The sequence below is a fragment of the Syngnathus acus genome, chromosome 15 (assembly GCF_901709675.1).
Source record: "Syngnathus acus chromosome 15, fSynAcu1.2, whole genome shotgun sequence".
NCBI lineage: Eukaryota > Metazoa > Chordata > Actinopteri > Syngnathiformes > Syngnathidae > Syngnathus > Syngnathus acus.
The window spans coordinates 6,551,335-6,563,402 of NC_051100.1; the positions used below are offsets into that span (position 1 = coordinate 6,551,335).

At 42.8% G+C, this 12,068-nt stretch overlaps 1 long non-coding RNA gene across 1 annotated transcript in view; it reads left to right on the forward strand.

Annotated features, from left to right (window-relative positions):
• Window positions 1-11,060, forward strand: part of LOC119134443 — a 36,920-nt gene extending 25,860 nt beyond the window's left edge. The window contains exons 5-6 of the long non-coding RNA XR_005100337.1: window positions 3,002-3,087; window positions 9,574-11,060. This is a non-coding gene — a long non-coding RNA (uncharacterized LOC119134443). The remainder of the gene's footprint in view (window positions 1-3,001; window positions 3,088-9,573) is intronic.
• Window positions 11,061-12,068: the final 1,008 nt, after the last annotated feature.

The window sequence follows — 12,068 nt, forward strand, 5'->3', positions numbered from 1 at the left end:
TTACTGCATACACTGCCACCTACTGTAATGGATGTGCAATTACACTTCATTCTTAAATGACAAAATAAAACATGTTCCCCAGTTAAAGCTGGCCAGCATCACACAGGTCTGGGCATGCCCTGTGATTGACTGGCGACTAATCCAGGTTGCTGTGTGCCTTTCCATCATTTGGGAGCGACTTTGCCATGACCCTGAACAGGATGAGCAGTAGAAAACAGATGGATGGATCTTTCGTGTCTTTATGAGACTATAATGGACATCCCTCAGCAGTGGACACAATCCACTGACAGCACTAAGTGTGACTATCAGGCACGGAGTAGGTTATATTCCATCCCTGGGGGAGGGACCATGCGACAAGGCGAGATGTTGTGGTTTGTGACCGTCTGACTTATTCACTTTCTCCCTCCATCTCGCATTCAGTTGTGGCCCCCTCTCTGATTCTAAAATAGAGCTTCTTGGATTGAAGATGAGGGATGAGTAAGGGTCAATAGAAAGTAGGTAATGGGGAGAGGTGGGCCTCCTACACCCCTCTCCTGCTTTAAGGGCCATCGAAAATATGTGTCGCACCGGCAGCTTGATGAATACCCTCTGCGCCGCAACGGAAGAGCTCTCCTCATGTCGTTAAGCTTCAGTAATGGTCCCCATGCCACACGTTCTCGTGGAAGGGTTGCCTGGTGTTCACTCTCCTGACTAACAGGCATGCTGGTCCGCCTCAGTGCAGATCGACTGACGTTACTACGGCTGTTGGTTTACTTCCTCGTTAGCGGAGGCGTTTGCTACCCGGAGCGGGAGGTTGCTTTTAGGCAGCAGGCATTACATTATGCAATTCATGTGGCAGCCACAATATTCGGTCATGTAAGTCATTAAACAATATGCAGTGCAGTTTGACACAACTGTAAAGAGAAATATTTTGCTCTTCTCAAGTAGTGAACACAAATATGCTGCTTCAATAAGCAATCTTAATGAATTCTGTAATAGAAATAAAATTGGATTATCACATTTATTATTATTTATTTGTTTTCCAACTATAGGGTACTCTTGGATTTTATGGTCAGACCAATGTTTCCATGTTTGTGTTTGCTTGTTTCTCAGAAACGAGCCGGTCCCATCTAGGCGTAATCGGAGACAATGACACCCCAAGTGGTTAAGGTTTGTCTCTTAATGCAGGATGCTTGGTCTCCATGTGCCGAAGCAGTTTTGAAGGCTTCGTTGCCTCGTTAGCTAGCCTGTCACCACATATTATGCAGAGTGGGCTTAGCGCGTCAGAGTCACCTGTGGCGATAAATCCATATTTTAAGTAGGACTCCAGAAATTTTCTTTTAAATGCACCTTTCCTTTTCTTAGAATTCGTAGCCTCTTCTTCCATCTACGTCAGTTTCTTCTTCATTTTGTTTTACGGCGAGGTGGCACCAGCTTCAATGCGCATTACCGACACCTACTGGTTGAAGTCATATGAACTGAAAAAAGAACCAATCACTTTAAGAAGTGATTCGTTCATTTCTCGTTCCGTTGTCGACATTGCCGTGTTTACCTGATTGTTTTTTGTCTGGTGTATTGCTCAGTTCGGTGTGTTATTGAAGTAAAAAAAAAACGGATCAGTGTGTGTGTGTGGGGGGGACGATTCATTTCAACGAATCTTTTGAGTGAACTGTTCACTTAAAAGAACCGGGATGCACATCACTAGCGAATAGCACTATTGATTTAAATAAAGGGCTTTTAAGAAATGGCAAGACTGTGATTCATTTTTCCATAACTAGTTTTTTATTTCATTATGATTTCAATGTTTTTCTTAGTTCTCTATTGTAATTATAAATCTACTGTTCTATCATCCAAGTCAGAGGCCTGAACACAAATTCTACTCCTGTTAGCTTCTAAACAGCTTCTATGGGAGTGATGGGAGCAGCATCTCGTGTACTTATCCGTCTCCACTTGAGTGTCTCCAAAAATACCTCATGAACATGTTCCGTGCAAGTTACGTTGTCTGATGCAGATGAGCACTTGTTTACCCCATGATTTCTTTCCATAATTCTCTGTTGGATCTCCTGCTCTGTATATACAAATTAAAAAAAAGAACATTTGATTTTCCGAGCGGCTGAGCTCCAGTTCGCATCTTTGAACCTGTGCAACGAGGGCCGCCTGTACTTGAGCCTCCAGGGGCGTGAGCGCATGTGTTTGTGTGACTGCTGCGCTTGAATCCACAGCGCACATACACATGCTTAAATATAGATTCAGCCAACAGGGTCCTCAATAGATCAGACTTCCCCTGACAGTTCTCTTAAACGTCCTTGGCAGCGCCCCTTCCCCTATTCACGCAGAGCTTTTCCACTCTGCCCAATGCGACACTGCAATATTTCTCTTCCCGAAGGCTCCACCGTGCCCGGTAATGCATGACACAATCTTGGTATTTCCCATAAGGTGTCGCTTAGCCAAAGAGCCTACTCCTGCACACTCCACACCTAACGATGAACACATCAATTGTTTGCCTTCTCCAGTAGTCTGCTGGAAAACTTCATTATTTGCATCCTAGTGTTACTCGAGTGTCAATTTTCTCCATTGCGACAGCTCATCCTCCAGTTCGACGTCTTCACGCGACTTTGAAGCATTGCACCAATAAAACATTGTTTTGGCAGTCTCTGACAAATATAACACGCTCCCCACATTACTATCAATCAAATTTTTTAATTTAATGTATGAATATGTGATTTATCTGGCCCGTGCCGACATTGTAAATCTATATTTGCGTGGAGAGGCCAGCACAGAGCGCTGATGTTTCCTTATTGATTGGCTGGCTTAATGGTGTTTGTTCTTTATAGCTGATCTCAGGAAATAAAGCAAATAAATAGCGGCGAATGAGTGCAGTTGTTGTGATACGGTGAAAGGGGGAGATGACAATGAAAAAAGAATGCTTTGGGGGAAAGAGTAGGAAATACAGAAATGCGTTTGATTGATGGAGGAACACAGTACATCTCGAGAATCAATTCCCTTTCATTTTCTTTTGCAGATTTGACTGTGAAATCGGGATGTGGCGTCACCTTATGTTTGCATCACTGGCTGTGCTACGGCAAGTGAAGCACAAGCCGCCTCCAGGTATCACTGTCGTGGTCTCCGCGTTAACCTTTACTGACAACTTGCCACTAGTGTTGGCTCGTGAGTGAACGATGGGTTCAAAAGAACGAATCTTTTCAGTTCTTTTTTCAGTTCATATGACTTCCTTCAACCAGTAGGTGTCGGTAATGCCCATTGAAGCTGGTAACACCTCGCCGTAAAAAAAAACGAAGAAGAAAATGACGTAACTTCCCGTTAAGGAACGAGTATTGAATTGCAGTTCCCATTCCCCAACGAACGAATATGTGAGTGAGTGATTCGCATTTCCAGTTCATTGCGAGAACGGATCAGTGAGGGAACCAATGCTGACTTTCCCGTTCGCGAACGAGTCAATGGGTCAACTGCCTTCCTTCCCGTGCATCAACGGGTCAGTCAGTGAAGGTGTTGCGTCTCCCTCCTGGCGTGAACTATGTAATTCAGAATATCGATTTACGATTTGCCAAGGAAAGAAAGAACCACTCACTGAAACACCACCTCTTTTATGCACGTTTTCTCCAAGCTAACGGCTAACTTTATTGCATGAAGGGATGCATCGTTATGCAAAAAACAGGGAGATTATGCTTCTCTTTGGGTAATATTGATTTTCTAAGTTAAAGATCTGAGCGGCAGCGGAGCCCCATTTCAACCCCTTACACTGAGTGCCAAGCAGGGAAGAAATGGGTACCATTTTTATAGTCTCCGGTATGACCCGGCCGGGGTTTGAACCCACAACCTCCCAGTCTCAGGGCGGACACTCTACCACTAGGCCACTGAGCTGGTAAACACTAATGTATAGTGCTATAACACTTATAGTAGTTTTTAAATAACGTGCATGCAAATATACGCCTAAATATTGTTATCCAATATGTCTACTGCAATTTCACATTGGATTGCTGGTTTGAGATTTACTTTTAATATTATTATTTTTACTAAACATTTATGTTAAAACTTGTCTGGTGTTTTATTCCTTGTTTTTATATTCACCAATTAAAACATAAAAATCAGACATTTGGTTAACTGCTTTATATGACAATATGTGTATGTATATCTACTGCAATTTCACATTAGATTGCTGGTTTGAAATTTACTTGTATTATTATTATTATTTTCATAAACATTAAAAACCTGTTAAAACTTGTCTGGTGTTTTAGTCCTTGTTTTTAATATTTTGGGCATGAAAACAAAAATTTGACATTTGGTGAACTGCTTTATATGACAATATGTATATGTGTTTTACGTTGTGTAATATGTGTTGGTGTCCCCCAAAATAAAGAGCAAGTAGTCAAATACACATTCTTGACACGTACAAAAAATGCATAAAGTTATTAGGTACACCTGAAAATGGTGGTGTCACCAGACACATGTATATATCATTGACAATTATTCTCAAAGCATCCCCTGATCTTAAGCTCCCAAGAGAGCAAGGAAAAACTAAAAAACAAAACTACTAAAAGAAAGAAATAGTCGTATCATTTGATTTCATCGTATTTATATATTTATCATAAATGTATTATTTATTCATATAAGGCCGGTCCGCGAAAATATTTCTGACACGTAACCGGTCCGTGGCGCAAAAAAGGTTGGGGACCACTGATCTATACTATTCGCTTGTGAGCTACTCCATAAAAGAATATTTATTCCAGCCATTGTGAGTGAGGCTTCCATAGTGTAGTGGTTCGTCCTCTGGGCTCTCGCACCAGCGACACGGGTTCGAATCTCAGTGGGGGCTTAAAATTTTATCATAGAAAATTTGCAACACAGTTGCTCGTGTGCTACCCCATATAACCATACACCTCCCTGTGAGTTTAGGGTTAGGTTTAGAGCTGGAGCTAGGACTAGGGTTGGAGCTAGGGTTAGGGCTGGAGCTAGGGTTAGAGGTTAGGGTTAGAGGTTAGGGTTAGAGCAAGGGTTAATGTTAGAGCTAGGGTTAGGGTTCAGGTTAGAGCTAGGGTTAGGGTTAGAGCTAGCGTTAGGGTTAGACCTAGAGCTAGGGTTAGGGTTAGGGTTAGAGCTAGCGTTAGGGTTAGACCTAGAGCTAGGGTTAGGGTTAGGGTTAGAGCTAGAGCTAGGGTTAGGGTTAGGGTTAGGGTTAGGGTTAGGGTTAGGGTTAGGGTTAGGGTTCAGGTTAGAGCTAGGGTTAGGGTTAGAGCTAGGGTTAGGGTTAGAGCTAGGGTTAGGGTTAGAGCTAGCGTTAGGGTTAGACCTAGAGCTAGGGTTAGGGTTAGGGTTAGGGTTAGAGCTAGAGCTAGGGTTAGGGTTAGGGTTAGGGTTAGGGTTAGGGTTAGGGTTCAGGTTAGAGCTAGGGTTAGGGTTAGAGCTAGGGTTAGAGCTGGAGCTAGGGTTAGAGCTAGGATTAGGGTTAGGGTTAGGGTTAGGGTTAGAGCTAGAGCTAGGGTTAGGGTTAGGGTTAGGGTTAGGGTTAGGGTTAGAGCTAGGGTTAGAGCTAGAGCTAGGGTTAGGGTTAGAGCTAGGGTTAGAGCTGGAGCTAGGGTTAGAGCTAGGATTAGGGTTAGAGCTAGAGTTATAGCTAGGGTTAGGGTTATAGCTAGGGTTAGGGCTAGGGTTAGGGTTGGACTAGGGTTAGGGTTAGAGCTAGGGTTGGGTTAGAGCTAGCGTTAGGGTTAGACCTAGAGCTAGGGTTAGGGTTAGGGTTAGAGCTAGAGCTAGAGCTAGGGTTAGGGTTAGGGTTAGGGTTAGGGTTAGGGTTAGGGTTAGGGTTCAGGTTAGAGCTAGGGTTAGGGTTAGAGCTAGGGTTAGAGCTGGAGCTAGGGTTAGAGCTAGGATTAGGGTTAGAGCTAGAGTTATAGCTAGGGTTAGGGTTATAGCTAGGGTTAGAGCTAGGGTTAGGGTTGGACTAGGGTTAGGGTTAGAGCTAGGGTTGGGTTAGAGCTAGGGTTAGAGCTAGGGTTAGGGTTAGAGCTAGGGTTAGGGTTGGACTAGGGTTAGATCTAGGGTTAGGGTTAGAGCTAGGGTTAGAGCCCTAACCTTAACCCTAGCTCTAACCCTAGCTCTAACCCTAGCTCTAACCCTAACCCTAACCCTAGTCCAACCCTAACCCTAGCCCTAACCCTAGCTATAACCCTAACCCTAGCTATAACCCTAGCTCCAGCTCTAACCCTAGCTCTAACCCTAACCCTAGCTCTAGCTCTAACCCTAGCTCTAACCTGAACCCTAACCCTAACCCTAGCTCTAGCTCTAACCCTAACCCTAGCTCTAGGTCTAACCCTAACGCTAGCTCTAACCCTAACCCTAGCTCTAACCTGAACCCTAACCCTAGCTCTAACCCTAGCTCTAACCCTAACCCTAGTCCAACCCTAACCCTAGCTCTAACCCTAGCTATAACCCTAGCTATAACTCTAGCTCTAACCCTAATCCTAGCTCTAACCCTAGCTCCAGCTCTAACCCTAGCTCTAACCCTAACCCTAACCCTAGCTCTAGCTCTAACCCTAACCCTAGCTCTAGATCTAACCCTAACCCTAGCTCTAACCCTAACCCTAGCTCTAACCTGAACCCTAACCCTAGCTCTAGCTCTAACCCTAACCCTAACCCTAGCTCTAGGTCTAACCCTAACCCTAGCTCTAACCCTAGCTCTAACCTGAACCCTAACCCTAGCTCTAACCCTAGCTCTAACATTAACATTATTGAAGTTAAAAAAAATAAAATAAAAAAGGATCAGTGTGTGTGTGTGGGGGGGGGACGATTCGTTTGAACGAATCTTTTGAGTGAATTGATTCTAAAGATTCAGTTCACTTAAAAGAACTGGAATGCACATCACTACTTGCCACAAGCGCAAGTGCACGTCCAAGTTTTGTCAGCTAATGCTGAGTGACGAGCCTTCATTTGCTTTCAAACTATTTTGATAATTCACAGAGGATTTGTCGAATGGATTTGATAACATGACCTTTGGAGAATGGTTGGATGGATGAAATGTGTCAAGTTAGAGGAAATGAAACACTTTAGGTGCAGTGCTTTGCAATTCAACAAATGAACCCCTTTTTTATTAATTTTTTAATCTGGACTGCATTTCTTAAATGTTCAGTGATTTACTTTGTCTTTATTTTGTTATGTGTTCTCAAAGTTGTGGAAAAACAATAGAAGAGGAATCTTAATTCATTCTGACTTCTGTCTTCGCTGCTATAATACGGCTGACTCATCAAAATAAAACAATAAACCTGAATCTTTAGTCTTGACAATGAGAGACACTTCCCAGGCACTTTAGACATTTTAGTTAGATAAAAATGTTAAGCATTACTTTAAAATGTCTGTCAAGTTAATGAAAGTTGGTAGCAACATGTAGACTGTGGAACAGATTATTTCTATTTGTATGTGGAAAAAATACATTTATCGATTGTGTATCTTATCTTGCAGTTGAGAACTTCACATCAGGTCAGCCTGTTTTATTTTATTATTTTTTTATGAGTCCTCTCCTAGAGGAGGAGAGTAGGGTATCAATCCAGCGCATTAGAACTCGGGTCTTTTTAGTGACAGTCGCCGCCTCCCGGCTGATGTAAAGCAAACTTGTACTTTTGGGAGATGAAGAAGCCTGTCAAGCCACCTCAGGCCCGTCACCCTCCCTTTGTGATTCTCCACCTCTAATAGCAAAATCGATTCAAAAATGAGGAACGGGGGAGGCAAGGCAGGAAATAAAGCGTTTGTCCATCTCCGGTGAAAGGATACTGAAAGGGCAGACTTGTTTGGAAAACAACATTTGAAGACATCACTCCTCTTTTTTTTCTTTTTTTATTCTTAACTTAATCCCCGGAAACTTTATTAGGGAAACCTGTATGCTGGAACCACATTCTCTCATGAAACTAAATAAAGCAACTCATTTATTAGCATTTTATTATAATGCAATTCATTATCTGCTAAATTGGTCTGAGTCGATGGGTGTTAGGTTTTGCTGCAAAGTCGCAATATGTTAGATAATAGGTCCAAATCTTCTCCATTAACTTCACAAGGCTTTTGTCGAGTTAAAAGTGAACCGCAGCTTGTTTGAAATGTCATCTCACAGCCGGCTAGTCAACCCCTAAATAGTGCAGCCTCCATCTTTCCTTGTTGCATTCTTGTTGTTCTCTGCTCAGGTAATCAGCCGTTCCCCCAGCAAGGTAATTTCTGCTCAGGCGCCCATGTGGCCGACACTGCGGAAATTCATTTTTTGCTTTAATTTCAGGCCCATTGATCGAGGAGCGCTGTACGGGCGCATGACATCCATAATCACAACATTGGTGTGACAGCGCGTATAAATAATGTGGAAGGATGTAAGAATAATAAAAAAAAGGGGGTAGGAAGAGCTCGGCTCCATCTCTTACTGCATTCTATATTAATTACTCCCAACCCCTCCCCTTGGAGGCTGTATGATATTTTTCTTCTCAAACTTATCTGAAATCTGTTTGTTTAAGCATCCATTAAAGCATTCATTGTGTCTACACTAATTACCCAGGCTAGTGTATATCGCTAATGTTGATGATTAGTGGAGTGGAGCTAAGTTATAGTACAGGCCATAGTGGGCCACTGCTTGAATGTAAACTTTTGCTTATAAGAGTACTTGTAAGGCAACAGTGGATGGATAATGAAAAGCAAATGTCATCAATTGTCCTGAACGCACAGTTGGCGTTTTTGTTCTTTTTCTTCTTACTGTGTAGTTAGAAACAGGCGCTTGCGCCGTTGTGGGCGTGAACACAGCTGACTTGCCTCCCAACTAATAGAAGCGGCTCCTCTTGTTCCCTTTAAATTCAGCGCGGGAGAAACGTGCTGTCATGGCGAGAAAATAAACTGACTTGCTTGTGTTTGTGTAGGAGAGCGACGTTAGCAAAGACGATCTCCACTGAATATGGTGACCCAGATTCAACTCTCTGTATCACTAAAGGTATGTGCTTACTGTGACGCCTTAAATGCAGAGGTCAATTTCTATTTACTCACGCTCATGTTAGCACAAGCACCTTTCGCGTGGGCCAAATATTAGCACAAGCTTCGTTTCATCTCAAGTCCTTTGCTTTAACAACAACACAAAGCAAAGAACTGGAACTTCACTACAAAGTAGATGTGACAAAGTGCAATGCAACATGTGACCTTTTTTGCTGCGTGTTAAATAATAAAGGAGGTGCACTAGTGCATAAAGCACGAGAACTTGTTTGGAATGTGGTAGCCTACTAGAGAGGAGTAAAGGATTCTCAAAATGCATCTTGACCATATTAAGATAACGGGTGAAGCAACGTTGGCTGTTATTTGTATGCGGGTCAACAACTATTCTGCTGCGTCGTTACAGAAAGCTCGTGACCCTCTCGTGGACATGTTGAGCCAAGCAGCTTCTGCTTATCTGCATGTCCTTGGAGTACAAGCCCATTGATATGCTATCTTCTTGCCAAGATGCTTCCAATTATGTGAACCGCTGGAGTGAGGTGGAGCGTGCTTTTTTTTCCGTACAATAGAGAATGCTCTATCGGTTCATGTGATCTCTCTTTCTTTTTTTTTTTTTATTACCCCCTTCAGCAGGAATGGCCGGTAGATCCAGAGCGGACTTCCCACTTTTCCCCACAGTGTCGTGACAGATCAATTTAGCACAAGGCTCATCACCGGGACCTGAGTTCTGCTGCCGATTAAAGCCAGCACCTCAATACATCACATGAGGGTAAATCTGCTGTGACATGACTTCCTGTGTTATAAATCCTTCTGTAGATGTGTGCTGTCTCTTCTTGGTGAGATGAGCACTCAGAGAGGACTCTGACTGACAGCAAGGGGGAAGTGTCAAGATTGACTTGGAAGCAGAAGAATTGAAGAAGCTGTGGATGTGCTTCCATTTTTGACCACCAGTGTGGAGCCAGACTATGCAATTAATTAAATCAATGTATCCCCATTTCAAGGCAACACCTTCATGCAGCTCCACCCTGAGCATGTCCACATGCTGCCATATAAATGCCGTCCCACTTATCTAGTTCTCCTCTTGTCCAGAAGAGGGCAGCACGTCTTAATGCAAGCAACCCAAAGTCTTCAGTCATCTGAAAGTCTCCTGTCTTGAGTTCTTGAAAATCGCAGACAGGCCATTATCGTGGAGATTTTCTCAACAACAAAAAAATCACCCATGCATGCTCTCAGCCCTCTAATTGAATCATGCCCCTCTTCACTTTTTCTAAAAAGAAAATTATTTGGGCTGAAATGACACCCTGCAAACACATTGTGATGAATGAAAGATGATACAATTTACTGCACACTTGTCTCACATCCTCCCATCATCCTTATCGTCCATCACTTCTCAGTATTCAACTTCTTAGTTCCATTTCCTTCTCTGCTCACTTTTTTTTTTGTCCCCCTCTTTCCCCACCACTTTGCTTCTGCTCCACCCTGTAATCATGCCGGTTCATGGCTCCCATTCAGCCCGGTATATATAGCAGTAATTGTCGGGGTGCACTATGGAGACTGGGCAGCGCATGTGGACGCTCTCACAAAGCTGTTTGTAGCAAAACCTGTTGATGGGATTTGGGGGTACCACGGGCACACTCACAAAGGTACTTTCTCTTGGAGCCGAAAAATGCTCACGACTGTAAATTAACAACATGCCTCCCTTTGTATTCTTCACTCAGCGTGATGTGACATGCAGAATAAATGTGCCTCCTAATGAGGTTTTGGGGTAAGAGCTTTATGCAAATACACGAGTCACTACATATTAACGGTTGCAGAGGGGATTGAGCCTCATTCCTCTTCAGCCGGCTGGCTTCTGATCCGTGAAGCAGACCCGCGTAGCGTGCAAATAGAAAACAAGCAAAAAAACAGGCGAACGGGCCGCATTCCCATCAGCGCTTCATCAGCCTGAACGGGATTGAAGTGAACGTGAGCAGCTGAAATGATGGTTGCCAGTTGGCTTTCAAGTGAAAACAGCAATCTGTTTAATCGCAAACATAGGCCTCCCTGCCCCCCCCACCTCGAAATGCTTGTGTGGCGTACCAAGCATGGAACACTGCCTCCAAAAGAGATGACGGCAAAAACGTACTACGCAGCCCAGTTGTTTGTATGACAGGGTGGGGGTTCCTGGGAGCTTGTATGGACAGGTCTGTCATTCACAACGTGTACACAGTCCCTCCATTGTGAAGCTGAGTGTGGTCCCCAACAGGCAAGTCGGGGTGGGGTTGGCCGAGAGGGCCTCCCGAATAAAAACATTTGCTGCAAACAGGAACTAGGATTAAAAGGGTTCATCGAAGCTGTTTATGGGTGCCGGTTTCCAATTTCTAGACAATTTTTATGGACTCTTAAATGAACAATGAAATTAAATGTTTTGGGATGCCGGTGGTAGTAACTCAGAATTAGTGTGATATATTACAATTTAGTAATTATAATGTCATCTAATTACTTTGAGACAAACAACCAGTAACACCCACAAGCACACCACCACAATAAATCCCACGACGCCAGCACATAAATCAGGCCAGTGTACCCCATCACCGACTTACTAGAACACATTGTTTATTAAATATAAATTATATTAGATGAGAAATAAGTGGGATTGAAAATCTGTTTCGGAAGTATTCCAACCAGCATCTACCATATCCACGTCATCCGCATTTATCATTGTGTCACAGATGCCTTACATAAAAAGGCGTTACCATCACGAATGCAGGATAAATCATTAAAAGAATTTATTTGATATGAAATTACTTAATATATATTATTAATTTATATTTATATTTAAATTATATTTATAGTAAGGCTTTTTTAGTTAAAATAAATGACCATTTATAGTTTTGTTTTGTAAAAAAAAAAAAAAGTTTAAAAAAAAGACCAGGCTTTTTTTACTTAAAAAAAATTACATTGTTTGGTTGATCACTCTGTGCATTTGAGTTTGAAGTCCATGACTTATAGAACTTTATTGCCAAGTTCCAGTTGTGTTTGGAGATAAGTTTAGCTCGTTCTAAGGTGAGCAAATGTAGCGAAGCAGCTGCTTCGCTTTCATCCTGTTTACCAAACAGCTGTTTCATCCCGGTTTGGTGAGGGAC